General features: G+C 42.4%; 1 long non-coding RNA gene across 2 annotated transcripts in view; it reads right to left on the bottom strand.

Annotated features, from left to right (window-relative positions):
* Positions 1-15,523, bottom strand: part of LOC140197317 (uncharacterized) — a 45,733-nt gene extending 30,210 nt beyond the window's left edge. Inside the window, exons 1-2 of one of the 2 annotated variants that reach the window (XR_011885909.1) lie at positions 14,986-15,523; positions 14,165-14,295 (exon numbers count right to left, since the gene is read on the bottom strand). This is a non-coding gene — a long non-coding RNA (uncharacterized lncRNA). Of the gene's footprint in view, positions 1-14,164 lie in introns of both variants that reach the window. The other variant, XR_011885908.1, reaches the window with a different exon arrangement.
* Positions 15,524-17,139: the final 1,616 nt, after the last annotated feature.

The following is a 17,139-nucleotide window of genomic DNA, read 5'->3' as shown; positions in this document are numbered from 1 at the left end:
CTCAAATACTACTGATATTAAATGCACAACCACACCCACATGCATTCCTCTATAGATGCTCTTCACTGAACTCCATTCCAACTTGACCAATCCATTAAGATTTTTTCACAGTCATCAACTTCCATCCTCACTTTCAGCTACACAAAGTGACTGCAGATTTTTTTATCATGGTCTTCATGTTGAAGTCAAGCTCATGTAATATATCTTTTGTCCATCCTAAAATTAAATTAATAAACTCAAGCTGGTCCTAAATTCATAGCATTTAAACATCGCTCGTAGGTCAATGACATATAAAACTGACATTGACTTCTGTTTGGTGTCACTTTCAAAACTGGTTTATTTTTGGACCACACTTGAATATTTTTCTCTACTTAACCATTTGACTGTCATGACAGAATCAAGCATATCGAAAGCATATAAAAGTTTTATTTGTGTGTGTTTCTGCAACTACTTCCCAGAGAGTAGTCATTTTGTGAAAATGAATCAAAACTATGTATGTCCTTCTGCAAAGCCCCTCTCAATTTTGAGGAAGAAATATAGATCTTACTCAGAGGTATTACAAATTATGCTACCAAAATACATTCATCTTTATGGGTATCAATAAGCCATCAGCAAAGAATCATAATTCTTTAAGCAGCATGGAACACTGGTTTTCAAACATATGCATTAATTTGAAGACAGGGTTAAATGCAGAGCTGCTGAAAGGTCTTTCCAAGGACAGCAGATGAATTCTACTAACTTCTGAGATACTTTGTGCTTTAACTATTTGATTTGATTAGATTCCCCAAAATGCAGAATATCTGATGCTGTGTAAAAAGCCTAGCAGATCTCATTTTCATTACTGTTTTCTTTCTGTGAACAGCAATGGATCATGTTCATAGGAAAACAAATTTTGCAGATTAATTGCAGTTACTTAGCAGATCTGCGGAAGAAGAAGAAGAAAACCCTTAACTCCGAGTGGAGTCATCGGGACACCGTCATGACAGCGTTTTTTAAGCAGACTTTCTTATTTTTACGAGGCCGAGTTGCTAGCTCAGTGCTCAACCCAGCACTGATGGAAAGCGTGCAAGGGAGCCGGCTGGATTCGAACTCAGAAGCCTTCGCTCCGAAGTCCAGCACTGATGCCACTACACCACCAGCCAGCCTAGCAGATCTGTAATTATTCCATAATATTTAGCTTGTGTTCCCCACTTTTTCATGATGCAGGAAGTCCAGAGGGGAACATGTTCTATTGCTACCGTTGCTGAAATGGTTTACACCTGAACAATTTCTGGGGAGTGTAAGATAGACAAATAGTCAGGTCCTAGATTAATTAGAAATTAATGTTGTAAAGGACCAATCTCACCATGAATTGGGCAGGAAAATTCAGCCAATTGTGTCTAATAGCAAAAGAAATTCAGCCAATAGTATCTAATAGCAAAAGAAATTCAGCCAAAAGTGTTTAAGAGTAAAAGTTGACCCTGATCATGATGTAGAAGAGTAATTAAATTGTTTCCATTGCCTATTTATCCATCCGATCTTTTGTCTCAACGGGCTCACAAATTTGGGTCAAATCACTTCACTACACTCCTTTGAAGTGCCTGCTCATTGGCCAGCCTTCTATATGAAGAGAAAACAAATAAATACTGATGCTGTAGTACTGGTCAAAGGGACACCCAATACAAAGAATTCAAGTAAATATGTCGAACAGATTTTCCCTTCCATAAAACCATGATGAATGTGCTTGATAATATTCAGCTTTCCTAAATGAATAGTTATTTCCTCTTTGATAGTGACTCCAGCATTTTGCCAATAATAGATGTTAAACTAATTGCCCTTTCATTCCCCACCATCTGTACTTCTCCATCTTTGAAGAAGGGTGTCAGGTTGACTGAAGTTCTGAGAATATTCTACCAATAGATCGGCTATCTCTGAACCCACTGCTTTAAAACTCCTTACAGGCAGACCATTAGGTCCAGGCAATTTGTCTGCAGTTAGACCTTTAAGTTGCTCTAATACTTCATCCCTTTGAATTGGGGTTTATACTGCTTTCTGCATGTTAATTGAAATTAGCCCATCTATTGTCTTAGAAATACTTGCAGAGTCCATCACAATGAAGGCTGATGCAAAAAATTGGTTTATTACATCTGTTATTTCTTTTTTTCTCTCTTCTTAAATTCATCAGACTCAATCTCTGAAGGTCGCACATCAACTTTAAAACCTCCTTCCTATTTAGAGACCTATGAAGTCTCTTACAGTTTCTTTTGGGAAAAGTCTCTCACTGTTTCTTTGGAAAACACCAAGTTTTTTTCCCAAATTAATTTCCTCCTTTTTGGGTTTTTAAATTATTTGCTATTGGATCCTTAAAGATTTACAATTTTACCAATTTGTACACTCTACTTTTCAACGTAACCTACCTTTGACCCCTTTGTTGGCCATAGATAGACATTCTTTGTCATGAAATCTCTGCTTTTCATGGAATCCCTCTTTTACATCGGGATAAATTCCTGCTGAGTGTCACAGGCAAGTTGTTTCCACTGGTTCATACGCCAATATTTTTTGCTCATTTTCTCAACCCATCCAAAAACAAATCCACCATCACACCATTATAATTAGAAAGGAGGTTGATAGCCAGTGGTGGTGTGCCATAGGGTTTGGTGTTGGGACAGTCTTTTCCCTGGGTAGATAAGGTAGATGGTAACAGTCTTTTCCCCAGGGTAGATAAGGTGAGAGTCACAGTGGGGGTGTTGGGAACGGACCCAAATGCAAAACACAGACACTGAAGTACAAGGAACAGCACTGGACCAGAGTAGGAACATGACAGGATACAGACAAGGAGCAGGGACAAGAACGCAGACTTGGGCTAGGACATAGACTAGACACAGGGAACCCGGACGAGGAACTATGAACTAGGAGCCTGGGCTTGGACTCCGAGCCAGAGACTGGACAAGGACCCAGGACCTGGGACTTGCTTCGGGCTCAGACCTCAGAACTAGGCAAGTACATGACATGGCTACCAGACAGGACGTGGCTGGGGTCTTGGCTCTCTAACTCAGCTGCAGGCTGGGGTCTTGGCTCTCAAACTTGGCTGCAGGCTGGGGTCTTGGCTCTCTAACGAGGCTGCAGGCTGGGGTCTTGGCTCTCTAACGAGGCTGCAGTCTGGGATCTTGACTCTCTAACGAGGCTGCAGGCTGGGGTCTTGGTTCTCTAACGAGGCTGCAGGCTGGGGTCTTGGCTCTCTAACGAGGCTGCAGGCTGGGGTCTTGGTTCTCTAACGAGGCTGCAGGCTGGGGTCTTGGTTCTCTAGCGAGGCTGCAGGCTGGGGTCTTGGTTCTCTAACGAGGCTGCAGGCTGGGGTCTTGGGGCTTGAGCTTGGAGACAGACTGGGGTCTTGAGGCTGGAGTCTTGAGTCTTGGCATGTGGATGCTGATAACTCGGCTGCTGGAGCTCAGAAACAGACTGGGAACTGTACATCAACATAGAGCTGGGACTTAGCCTTCGAAAAACCAGGACTCATCTTTAACACAACACCAGCATGAGACAGGACAGTACATAGACATAGAGCCGGGACTTATACTTAGACAAGGCGCGACTCAACTTCTTCTCCACACCAAGGTGGGTCAGGACCATCCATCGGGTAATGACAGAACGGCCGGACTTACCCAACAGAGGCAAAGACAAGACAAGTCCCCCCGCAAGGCAACAGCAGAATGGCCTGACTTACCCCACAGAGGCGAGGACAAGAAGAGACAAACACCAAAGAACAACAGACAGTTCCATCTCTGCATCAGGGTTGCTCCAAGTAGCAGTTACGGCCAACAACCTCGGCTAGCTACGGAAACAGCCAGATCCCCACGTAGCTCGGAGTGGCTGACGGCATACCACAAAGACAGCTCCGACTACTGACAGCAAGGCTCCATGAGGGAATGGTTCCCAAATGCAGCCTAAAGGTGGCAAGTGGCCGCTCTAGCCTTCCACTGGCAGGTTGCTCCCAAAGGATCTTGACAAGACAAACCAGCGGCCCACACTCAATCCCAAGGCTACTTATATTCCAAGCCCCAAGATGGGAATCAGGTGCCTATGAGGGACAGCTGGAAGGCCTGGAGTCCTGAGTCCACAGACTGGACTGTGAACCGCAATGCGGACTTCACGGACCAGACCATGACAACCAGGTAGATAAGGTGAGGGGTAACTGTCTGTTCTCCAGGGTAGATAAGGTGAGTGGTAGTAGCCTTTTCCTCAGGGTAGATAAGGTGAGGGGTAACAGTTTCTTCCCGAGTGTAGTTATGGTGATTGGTAACAGTCTTTTCCCCGGGGTAGATCAAGAGGATGTTGGACCCAGAATAGGTCATAAGACCATGAAACCATAAGATATAGGAGCAGAGGTAAGCCATTCAGCCCATCAAGTCTGCTTGCCTTTCAATCATGGGTTGATCCAATTCTTCCAGTCATCCCACTCCTCTGCCTTCTCCCCATACCTTCTGATGCCCTGGTTAATCAAAAACCTATCTACTTCTGGCTTAAATCACCTACTGACTTGGCCTCCACAGCCTCCCGTCGCAACAAATTCCACAGATTTACCACCCTCTGACTGAAGTAATCTCTCCACATCTCTGTTCTAAATGGACATCCTTTAATCCTGAAGTCATGCCTCTTGTCCTAGACTCCCCTATCATGGGAAATAACTTTGCCATATCTAATCTGTTCAGGCCTTTTAACATTTGGAATGTTTCTGTGAAATCCCCCCTCATTCTCCTGAACTCCAGGGAATACAGCCCAAGAGCTGCCAGTAACTATTCATGCAGTAACTACTTTATTCCTGAAATCATTCTCATTAATCTTTCTGAACCCTCTCCAATGTCAGTCTTTCCTTTCAAAAATAAAGGGCCCAATACTGCACACAATACTCTAAGTGTGGTCCCACAAGTGCCTGAAATAACCTCAATATCACATCCCTGCTCTTATACTCTATACTTCGAGAAATGAATGCCAACATTGTATTCATTTTCTCACCACTGACTCAACCTGGCTGTTAACATTTAGGGTATCCTGCACAAGGACTCCCAAGTCTCTTTATATCTCTGCATTTTGAATTCTCTCCCCATCTAAATAATAGTCTGCCTGTTTATTTCTTCCACCAAAGTGTATGACCATACACTTTCCAACATTGTATTTCATTTGCCACTTCTTTGCCCATTCCCCTAAACTATCTAAGTCTCTCTGCAGGCTCTCTGTTTCCTCAACACTACCCGCTCCTCCACCTATCTTTGTATCATCGGCAAATTTAGCCACAAATACATTAATTCCATAGTCCAAACTCTGACATACATTGTAAAAATCAGCGGTCCCAACACTGACCCCTGTGGAAATCCACTGGTACCTGGCAGCCAGCCAGAATAGGATCCCTTTATTCCCACTCTCTGTTTTCTGTCAATCAGCCAATGCTCCACCCATGCTAGTAACTTCCCTGTAATTCCATGGGCTCTTATCTTGCATAACAGCCTCATGCGTGGCACCTTCTCAAAGGGCTTCTGAAAATCCAAGTACACCACATCTACTGCATCTCATTTATCTACCCCGCTTATGATTTCCTCAAAAAATTGCAGTAGGTTAATCAGGCAGGATCTTCCTCTCAGGAAACCATGCTGGCTTTGGCTTATCTTGTCATGTACCTCCAGGTACTCTTTAATCTCATCCCTAACAATCAACTCCAACAACTTCCCAACTACTGATGTCAGGCTAACAGGTCTATAGTTTCCTTTCTGCTGCCTCCCACCCTTCTTAGATAGCGGAGTAATGTTTGCAATTTCCCAGTCATCCGGTACAATGCCAGAATCTATCAATTCTTGAAAGATCATTGTGAATGCCTCCGCAATCTCTCCAGCTACTTCTTTCAGAACCCAAGGGTGCATTCCATCAGGTCCAGGAGATTAATCCACCCTCAATCCATTAAGCTTCCTGAGCACCTTCTCAGTCATAATTTTCACTGCACATACTTCACTTTCCTGACACTCTCAAATGTCCGGTATACTGCAGATGTTTTCCACTGTGAAAACTGAGCAAAATATGCATTCAGTTCCTCTGCCATCTCTGTGTCTCTCATTATGATATCTCCAGCATCATTTTCTATTGGGCCTATATCTACCCTTGACTCCCCTTCACCCTTTATATACTTAAAAAAGCTTTTAGTATCGTCTTTGATATTAGTCACCAGCTTCCTTTCATAATTCATCTTTTCCTTCCTCACGACCTTCTTAGTTTCCTTCTGCAGTTTTTATAAGCTTCCCAATTCTTTACCTTCCCACTAGTTTTGGCTTCCGTGTATGCCCTCTCTTTTTCTTTCACTTTGGGTCTGACTTCACTTGTCAGCCACAGTAGTGTCCTTCTTCCATTCGAAAATTTCTTCTTATTTGGAATATATCTTTCTTGCACTTCCCTTATTTTTCACAGAAACTCCAGCCTTTGCTGTTCTGCTGTCCTTCCTGCTAGTGTCCCTTTCCAGTCAACTTTGGCCAGTTCCCCCCTCATGCCATTGTAATTTCCTTCATTCCACTGAAATACCAATATATTGGAATTTATTTTTTTTTCCTCTCAAATTTCAAAGTGAATTCAATCATATTCTGTCTCTTGAGGTCCAGTATTAACCTGGTTTTCCCAATCCACTTTCATGTTAAATCCCCAATGATTATCATGACATTGCCCTTCTGACATGCCTTTTCTATCTCCTGCTGCAACTTGTAATCCACATCCCAGTGTCATGGTCCGGTCCATTAACTACTCATTTCAGTTAATTTCCTTTTACCCGTGTTCCACTGGGCTCCTTAATCAGGGCACCTGATCTTCATCTGAACTGGCAGGATAAAATCCCCGGCTTACAGCTACCCGGGGCTGGTCCATGACCGTAGCCAGGGCGGCGATGAATTTTCTGAACTGTCAAGAGTAAGGGACCGTCTTCTGAACCGCCAAGAATAAGGGACCGTCTTCATGAGCTTTTCCGTGTCAAGATTCCTATTGTCTGTTGTTGTTTGTTTTTGTCATCTCGTGTCCAGCTGAGTGTAGCCGGCTGTTTTGCTGCTGCTCCGTGCCAGGATGCAAGTGGTCTGTCATTGTTTGTTTTTGTCATCTCGTGTCCAGCTGAATGTTGGCAGCCGTTTTGCTGCTGCTCCGTGCAGGGATGCGAGTGATCTGTCGTTGTTTTGTTTTAAAGGCTTCGAGTCCCAGTCCAAGTCAAGGCTCTGAGGGTCACAATGGGGGTCATTGGGAGCAAGGGTGGACCTGAATGCAAGACACATCTTGTGAGGTTAACTTAATTGAGTTCATTGCTCGATGCAAGGAGAGCAAAGCAGAAGCAGGAATAGCGAACTGGACAAGGACTCAGGCCTTGGACTAGGCTGAGACTAAGGGTCTGGGCAAGGACTCGGAATCACGGAACTCCGGAGCCGGGACTTGGTACTTGGAGCCTCCGGAGCCAGGAACTCTTCTTATTCACGGGACAGACACAGACACAGGACATAGAACATAGAGCAGAGAATCCTCCTTAGACACAGGATGGAGTCGGGACTCTTCTTGACACAGGGTCAGGACTCTTCCAGGGTACAGGGCCGGGACCCCTTTTAGATGCACGACATGGATACGGAGACCACACAATGATGGACAGTACTGTAACTGGGCACAAGTACGCTCCAAGCCGCGGCGAGCTCTTGAATCACCACAGCGGCTTAGCTTAGACTGACCCGTACTGACAAGGGAAGGCGGATAGCTGGCACTTGCTCCAGGAGGACACTGGGCTTGCTCCGGCCAGATGACATTGGCTCGCAGTACCTTTGGTGACTTTGCAAATGCTCTCACGCCGAACAGCTGAAAGCCAGAACCTATAAACTGCCGGTTCAGCCGAGAGTAAATTGCCTCCAATCACCAAGCCCAAGGGACACAGGAAAACAGGGAACCAAAGGGAAACAGAGAGTCAACGGTCTGGATCATAACATAAACAAAGTAAATCTAAAGGGACCCCGATCCGGACCATGACACACGCTCCATGTCAATTTCATTTTCTACACAATATGTCCTAATCATAGTTTTTAGTGTAGAATGAAACATCGCCAAGGTTCCTTGTGATTCTGGATGATAGGCAGAGGAAATAATCTGCTTTGCTCCCAGTTTATAAACTATCTGCTGAAACAACCCAGACATAAAATTACTACCTTGATCTGATTGTATTTCCTTAGGCAGCCCAAAATAATGAAGAATTTTAAAAGAGCCTTTGTCACAGTTTTGGCTGTTATGTTCCTAAGAGGTACTGCCTCTGGAAACCTAGATGCTGTGCACATAATAGTTAATAAATATTGATGTCCAGTTTTAGTTTTTGGCAAAGGACCTACACAGTCTACAATAATTTTTGAAAACGGCTCACCAAATACAGGAATTGGTTGCAGTGGGGCCACTGGAGTAACCTGATTAGATTTACCAACAATTTGACATGTATGACACATTCTACAAAATGTCGCCACATCCTGTCTTAAACTAGGCCAATAAAAATGTTTAGAGACTTTGTTCATAGTTTTCTTTACCCCTAAATGACCACCCAAAGGAATACAATGAGCCATAGTCAATATCTCATTTCGGTAAATTTTAGGAACAACAACCTGATGATTAAATTCCCATTCCTCACTAGCAGGAATGGTAAGCGACCTCCACTTTCTCATTAATACCTCCTTTTCAAAATAATATCCAACTGGTACTTTTCCAATTTCACTATCTGGAAGAGCTTGTTCTTTTAATTTAACTAGCTCAGGATCCTTACCCTGCTCTGCTATCATCTCCTTCCGAGATAGAGACAAATCTTCCTGATCAGACTTACCATCAAAATCCAGATCAAATAAGGTAGGTAAGAAAGTTTCTGATACATCCTCAAAATTCGAATCTTGATTTGAACTGTCATGGGTAACAACCACATCCTTTACATCAGTCTTTTTAGCCATAGCTCTTGTTACAACACAGGAAGAATCTGTGTTAGAATCCCTCTGTGGTTCCTCAGAATTTGAATTTATTGTCAAATGCACTTCAGGGAAAACCTTGTCCACCTGCTAAATCATTCCCTAACAAAAGAGAAACATCATTCACAGGTAAACTGGATTGTATTCCTACTTTAACACCCCCTGTAACTAATCCTGACCTTAAATTTACTCTAGGTAAATGTACTGGCAAAAGGGCACTCCCTACGCCTCTTATATAATTTACCTCACCAATGTCAGACTCATCACTAAACCTTAGCGCACTGTCTAATATTAGTGATTGTGAAGCTCCAGTATCTCTAAGTTTTCTTATTGGTACTGAATTGGATCCTTCTTTCAAGGATACAGATCCTTCTGTTATAAAAAGCCTCATATTCCTTCTTAACTTGGTCAGACTCTGACACATCTTCATTAATATTTTCTAAACCCTGTGGTTTTACAGGGTTTCCAATATGCTGCACACAAGCATCTGGGGCCACTTCTTTCTCTTTCCATTTCAATCAGAAGCAATTAGCCACTATATGTCCAGGTTTCTTACAATAATTACAAATAATACCAAAATGTCTTTCCTTCACATGTCTCCCTTCATCCTTATTTTTCTCACTAACTTTTTAATGTCTGATTTACCTTGACTCTCTGTGCTAGTTTTCCTTTTAAAAATTTTACCTGGAGTAAGTTTATTCTTGTGAATTAAAACATACCATCAGCCAATTTAGCAATTTCCTGCAATGTAGCAGTGTCCGTTCATTTAAGTATGTTCTCACTTCAACAGGAATGCTTCTTTTAAATTCCTCCTGCAAAATCAACTCTATCAATTTATTATGCTCCCCATTCACATTTTTAGAGGAAACCCATTTCTCAAAACACACAGATTTCTCATAGGCAAATTCCACATAAGTTTTTTCAACCGATTTCTTCAAACTTCTAAATCTTTCTCTATACGCTTCCGGAACCATCTCATATGCCTTTAATATATGCTGTTTAACAATATCATAATCCAGTGCTTGTTCAGCATTTAAAGCTGTATAAACTTGTTGTGCCTTGCCTTTAATTACACTTTGTAACATCACTGGCCATTGGTCCTGCGGCCACTTTAAACTCAGAGCAACTGTTTCGAAATGTTGGAAATATGCATCCACATCAGCTTCATTAAATGGAGGAGACAAAACAACCTCACGACTGGCAATAAACTGTTTCGAAGAACCAGAAGACTGGCTCCTGAACTTTAATTTCTGCATCTCTAGCTTGAATTTCCTCTGGTTTTCAGCTTCTCTTTCTGCAAACTCCCTTTTTCTAAGGGCTTCTCTTTCTTCAAATTCCCTTTTTTTAAGGGCTTCTCTTTCCTCGAATTCCCTTTTTTTATTAGCCTCTCTTCCGGCCATTTCCACTTTAAATGTTTCAAACTTTAACTGTTCAAGATGCAACTGCATTTCCAGATTACTCAGTGGAAACTTATCTAACACCTCCTGATCAAACAATTCCAAATTAATATAATGTTCAGCAATTTTTCTTTGTATGAAAGCCTTCGTAGAATTTCTCATAATCCCTTTAATATCGAAACTCTTAGCAATCTCCAATACCACAGGTTTTCTTGCAGTCTCTAGAAATCCTGAGTCAGGTGCCTTCAAAACACCATCAATATCCATTGTTGCCGAATGCAACACACACACCAATCAAACCAAAAAAAATCGGTTATTCCCCCTTTTCCAAATCAAAATGGCAATTACCAGCACATAAACTCAAAATCGGAACATCTCCTGGCCGAGCCCCCACAAATTATGTTACGTAACCGGCAACAATGAATATTAATCGAGACAGGTTATATAAAAACAACCAAACATTTATTAAACACGTATAAACGATAAGGAAAAAAAAACAAAGGAAAACTTTAACCGGAGGTCAACAGGTACGCTGTTCACCAACTCGCCACTCGGCTCTGGTTCTTAAAACGTTAAATGCGAAAACAGTTCTTAAAGCGATACAGTCAGATATAGTTCTTAAAGCGATAATTCGGAAGTCCAACAGATTTACGTGTTCAATTGGGAGAGACTTCTGTGGAGAAGGATTTCTTCACAGACGCACCTTTACTGCTAGTTCTGTCCACAGGATTCCCGATGCCGAAAATAAATAGTTTAAATCAACTGACCTTAAATTCCTTTAGAGAGAGAGAGCACCTTTTTGCATGAACTCATTGCCCTTTTGCAAGAGTTATCTCGAAGCAGGTTCTCTCCAACGAAGACTCAATCAGGTCGATTCTTTATTAAACTGCCAAACGATGCCGACTTCTCTCGATCCTTCACTTCGATGAATTCTTCACTCTCCCTTCAAAACTGTCCGAATTGAGTAAATTGGCACTTCCAGCCACAAATTTCCAGTTCAAATACAATATCTTGTAAGAGAACGCACCTTCCGTTTTGAAAATGAAACTGCGTCACAAAAACAAACACGCAACAGAAACGGAGGCACAACACGTTCTACCTGGAAATCTACAAACTCAAAAACTAACTGCGTCACCTGGGTCGACCCTTATATAGTCATGGGGCACATGTCATCACGTGACCTCACATCAGCGGGAAAATCACATCAGGTGACCTCCAAAAGACCATTACATCATTCACACAAAAAAAAACAGATCTCCTTGAGCATGTAACAGTATAAAGTATAAAGATACATATTGTCTATTATTATTTGGTTTAGTCATCTCGTTTCCAGCTGGGTAGGTCCGGCCATTTGCCGCTACTTCGAGTTGGGAATTCTGTCTCTTCGTGTCCCACTCCAGGTACAGGTGTCCCTTGCTTTTCAAATGTTCACTTTACGAAACCTCACTGTTAAGAAAGACCTACATTAGTTCCCTGTTTTCGCTAACAGAAGGTGTTTTCACTGTTACGGAAAAAGGCAGCACGCGAAAAAAAAAGCAGCGCACGCCCTGAACAGCCGCTCCTCCCCCAGATTCGGAACTGCATTCTCACTGGCATTGCTTAAACACGTGCCTGTGAGCAGCCGTTTGCAAGATGAGTTCTAACGTATCGGAAAAGCCTGGAAGAGCTCGTAAGGGTGTTACACTTAGCATAAAACTAGATACAATTAAGCGTTTCGATTGTGGTGAACGAAGCAAGGACAAAGTGAGCTTGGCTTGTGGAAGTTGACAAAGATGATGTTGAAGAGGTTTTGGCATCCCATGACCAAGAACTGATAGATGAAGAGCTGATACAATTGGAAGAGGAAAAGATAACCATCTAAACCGAATGCAGCAGCGAATGGACCGAAAGTGAAGTCGTCCAGGAACTGAACGTGAAGCAACTGCGTGAGATTTTTGCTGCAATGATAAGTACGACTTTAATTTTGAAAGGGTACATCAGCTTAGGGCATATTTGCAGGATGGTTTGAGTGCTTACAAAGAACTGTATGATCTAAAAATGCGCGAGGCTAAGCAGTCAAGCATACTGTCATTTTTCAAGCCTTCCACATCAGCCACGGCAGACGATGAACCTCGACCTTCGACATCGAGGCAGGCAGACATAGAAGAAGATGACCTGCCTGTCCTGCTCGATGAGATGACACCCCCGTGTTCCACCACCCCAACCCCCGAGCCGCGGACAGATACCGATCCGCGGAGAATGCAGCAGTAGCCGGGAGGCACCCAGCACATCTTTAGGAAAAAAGCCAAAATAAACAAACTAATTAATTAGGTGCCGCCCGGCACGTAAATGTCGGCCCAGATCAGAGGCGATTGCCAATCGGCGCTGTCTCAATTCCGGTAAGTGATACTACACTGTACATACATTATTTCTACTTTATATTGGCTGTGTATTTTTACGTGTTATTTGGTATGATTTGGCAGCTTCATAGCTTAAAAGTTACTGGAGAGCGCTTGTGCCGTGTTTCTGCGGAGACCGCTTGCGTGAGATTTTCGCTACGGAGAACAGTGCAGCAATGATTGTGGAAAAGTATTTCTACTTTATATAGGCTGTGTATTCATCATATCATTCCTGCTTTTACTATATGTTACTGTTATTTTAGGTTTTATGTGTTATTTGGCATGATTTGGTAGGTTATTTTTGGGTCTGCAAACAATCACAAATTTTTCCCATATAAATTAACGGTAATTGCTTCTTCGCTTTACAACATTCCAGCTTACGAACCATTTCATAGGAACACTCTACCTTCGGTTGGTGGGGGAAATCTGTACAGGCTCTGTGTTCCATTCAAGTCCAAGTCCATCTCCATGTCAAGTCTCCGTGCCTGTGTCCTGCACTTGGGTCGGCTTCCTCCAGCCGCCCATTGCAACACCCAGCTGTGGTTTGGAGGCCTGTATACAACTGCCATTAGGGTCCTTTTACCCTTGTTATTTCTTAACTCAACCCATAGAGACTCTACACCTTCCGATCCTATGTCATCCCTTTCTAATGATTTAATATTATTTCTTATACACAGGACCACACCACCCCCTCTGCTGACTAACCTATCTTTCCGATGCACCATATATCTTCAGAGATGTTGGTACCTTTCCACTGCTGATCCTTCGATGAGGACCGGTGTGGGTTCCCTCAACTTCCCCTTCCTGAAGTCCACAATCTACTTCAGTGGCATTGAGTTCAAGGTTGCTGTTGCAACACCACTCAGTCTGGTGAACTGGTCTGTGCGTGACTCGGGTAAAGCCCATCCCGGAGAAACAGCTCTGTCCTTCCTTGGCACTGTGGTCAATGTCCCAAGATTGGAGCCTATTTCTCCAACATCACACTTTGAGACGTTCATTGACCTCTCTGGACCTATTTATCCTTTGCCAATTTGCATGTGACTCAGCCCTGATCTCCTCATAATCCATCAGAAGAACTTCCACCCAAATCCAACCAATGTCATTAGTGCCTATGAGAACCATGACAATTTGATCTCTAGCCACCTTCCCCAACCCTCCACACTGCAAGTTCTCCTCCAACCCAGAATAGAAGTCCTTAATCTTAGCTCTAGCAGGAAACACATACTTTGGGATAAACTGTCTTTTCTGCATGGAAACGTACCTGTTCCTCTGACTGTGCTATCCCCTATGATATTATGTTTCTGCTTTCTACCAGCCCTCCATTCTGATAACTCTTTGTTTCATGTTGGTGTGATTAGTTTACACATCCTCCATGCAGTCTCCACAGTTGTCCATACAAGGAACAAAATCCTCTTACCTTTTAGCCAAGGGTAAAGTCTGAGGCTCCTCTGCAACTATCTTTGGATACCTCCACTGCCTCTTCTGCAGTGACGCTGTCCTGGCCCTTACCATTTGCCGATTTGTTAGGATAAGGTGTACGACCACTTCCTGAAATACAGTATCCAGGTAATTCTTCGTCCCCTTGAGGTGTTGCAGAGTTTGGAGTCTGGGCTGCAGCTCATGGACCCTCAGCCAAGTTTGCTTAAGGAGCAATTAGTTGCTGCAGATATGGGCAATGTTTACCACAATGGGATCTACCAATTCCCACTACTTCAACATATCATCTGCCCAGCCATCTGTTCCAATTAATTTGCTTTATTTTTAACTGTAATTATTTTTTACTGTGTTTCACCACTTTAAAAGTTGAATAATAGAATCACTTTACTATCACAGTACCACAGAGACTCAGGGATGTACTCCATATTAAAAAATAAATGAGATGGCTGTCTAGGTCTCTTTCTAAGATGCTGGAGGACATTTAAACTAAGAAAAGTGCTGGAAGGAAACATGTCAGGACTGCATTTTTTTATTGCGGCCTTCTTATAGTGTCAGGTTGCATTTGACAAATTCCACTGAATAAAAGGTCACACACCTAGAGCAGTCAGGCATGTGAAATAATCCTTAAACCTTAAAACAACAGAAATATTTTTGTGCTGGGTACTTCAAGGTCTGTTCCATGGATAACAAAATACAGCTTTCTAGTAATATAAATAAGATTATTCAGATATGCAAACATTTACCATATGCCAACTATAGACTTAACATGATGAAAGTCAACAGTATAAAGAGTCAAATTACTCAGTCATGCCTCTGGAATTTCAGCAGAAATCCTGTCTGCATGTGAGAATCTTGGCTTAAGCTGAGAAGAGCAGGTATGAAGCTGGAATTAGACTCCAAACACCTACCTTCAGGGAAAACTTTGATCTAAAAAAAGTATAAACATTGCCAATTATGACTCAGCTTTGCTGATGGCTTGAGGGTGTATCTAGTTATTCAATCTGATTCAGTTTCAGATAAGAATGTTGTGATCAACAATATAAGGTTGTTTTATCATACTGAAAAGATTACAAAAGGTGAAAATAACCAATATTTTTACTCAAAACATTTTAAATCATTGATAATAAGCAAAACAGTTACAGTTAGTGGTAAACATAAACTGAATTTCTGTTATTATACCATATGGGGGGAACAGATTTTATTCCTTTAAATAGCTTCTAAAATTGCTGCAAGACATTGATTTCCTCTGCAACAGAGCAAGGCTTCTGCAAGAATTTAGCACTAACATGACCAGCTTTCTGAGCTTAACGGTATCTAAGTAATTCTGGTTAGCTGCTCAGCCTCTTCAATAAGACACATGCAAAGGGAAGGAAGTAGAAATTCAGTTTGATAAGCCTCAGTAGCATCCCATTGTAAAGCACAGACAGAGCTTTTGCTGCATGTTGCTGGTTGCAAAACAGAAAAATATTTGCATTAAAGAAATCCCTACCATTGTATCAACTATTCCGCAATTGACGTCATCTACTATTTGTCTCACTTATGTCTTTCAACTATAGACTGATAAATACAACAGTTGACAGGGAGATTTGAAAGCTCTTCAAACAGGTATTGCTATTTTTCACTAATACAGATTATATCTAGATGTGTTTATCCATAATTTGCATATAGTAACAGGCATATTTTATATCGCCGTCACTTCTGAAAAGAAACCACTAATAAATAAAGACCGATGAGGCACAAGAACAATAGATCCCATCAAACTGCCTACCTTTGCCTGACAGAATTCTACACATTATCTTCAAAGAATGTTTAGATAGTGAAAGATTTGTCTTCAGTTTCTCCCTGACTTACATTCCCTTTCAACAATCTAACTTTTCTTGATATGGGGGCTAAAGTGAAATCCCTAATTTTATTCCTTTTCAAGATCTGGCTTTTGCTAACAGGATCAGCATTTAATACCCATCAAAAATGCCCTCAAGAAACAGGTGGTGAGCCACCTTCTTTAAGCTGCTGCAATGCTTCCAGAGTGCATTGGGAAAATACTTCCAGAATTTAGTCCCAGTGATAGTGGCACCCCTGTGATTAGTTTAACAATAGACAATAGACAATAGGTGCAGGAGTAGGCCGTTCGGCCCTTTGAGCCAGCACCGCCATTCACTGTGATCATGGCTGATTATCCACAATCAGTACCCCTTTCCTGCCTTCTCCCCATATCCTTTGACTCCACTATCTTTAAGAGCTCTACCTAACTCTTTCCTGAAAGCATCCAGAGAATTGGCCTCCACTACTCTCTGAGGCAGAGCATTCCACAGATTCACAACTCTCTGGGTGAAAAAGTTTTTCCTCAACTCCATTCTAAATGGCCACCCCTTATTCTCAAATTATGGCCTCTGGTTCTGGACTCCCCCAACATCGGGAACATGTTTCCTGCCTCTAGCATGTCCAATCCCTTAATAATCTTATATGTTTCAATCAGATCCTCTCCCATCCTTCTAAATTCCAGTGTATACAAGCCCAGTCGCTCCAATCTTTCAACATATGACAGTCCCGCCATCCCAGGAATTAACCTAGTGAACCTATGCTGCACTCCCTCAATAGCAAGAATGTCCTTCCTCAAATTTGGAGACCAAAACTGCACACAATACTCCAAGTGTGGTCTCACCAGGGCCCTGTACAACTGCAGAAGGACCTCTTTGCTCCTATACTCAATTCCCCTTGTTATGAAGGCCAGCATGCCATTAGCTTTCTTCACTGCCTGCTGTACCTGCATACTTACTTTCAGTGACTGATGAACAAGGACACCTAGATCTCGTTGTTCTTCCCCTTTTCCTAACTTGACACCATTCAGATAGTAATCTACCTTCCTGTTCTTGCCACCAAAGTGGATAATCTCACATTTATCCACATTAAACTGCATCTGCCATGCATCTGCCCACTTTGGAGGGGACTCTGCAG

The sequence above is a fragment of the Mobula birostris genome, chromosome 5, assembly GCF_030028105.1.
Source record: "Mobula birostris isolate sMobBir1 chromosome 5, sMobBir1.hap1, whole genome shotgun sequence".
In the NCBI taxonomy this organism is placed as follows: domain Eukaryota; kingdom Metazoa; phylum Chordata; class Chondrichthyes; order Myliobatiformes; family Myliobatidae; genus Mobula; species Mobula birostris.
The sequence above is the reverse complement of the archived record's forward strand: the minus strand, read 5'-3'. Positions and strand labels throughout refer to the sequence as shown.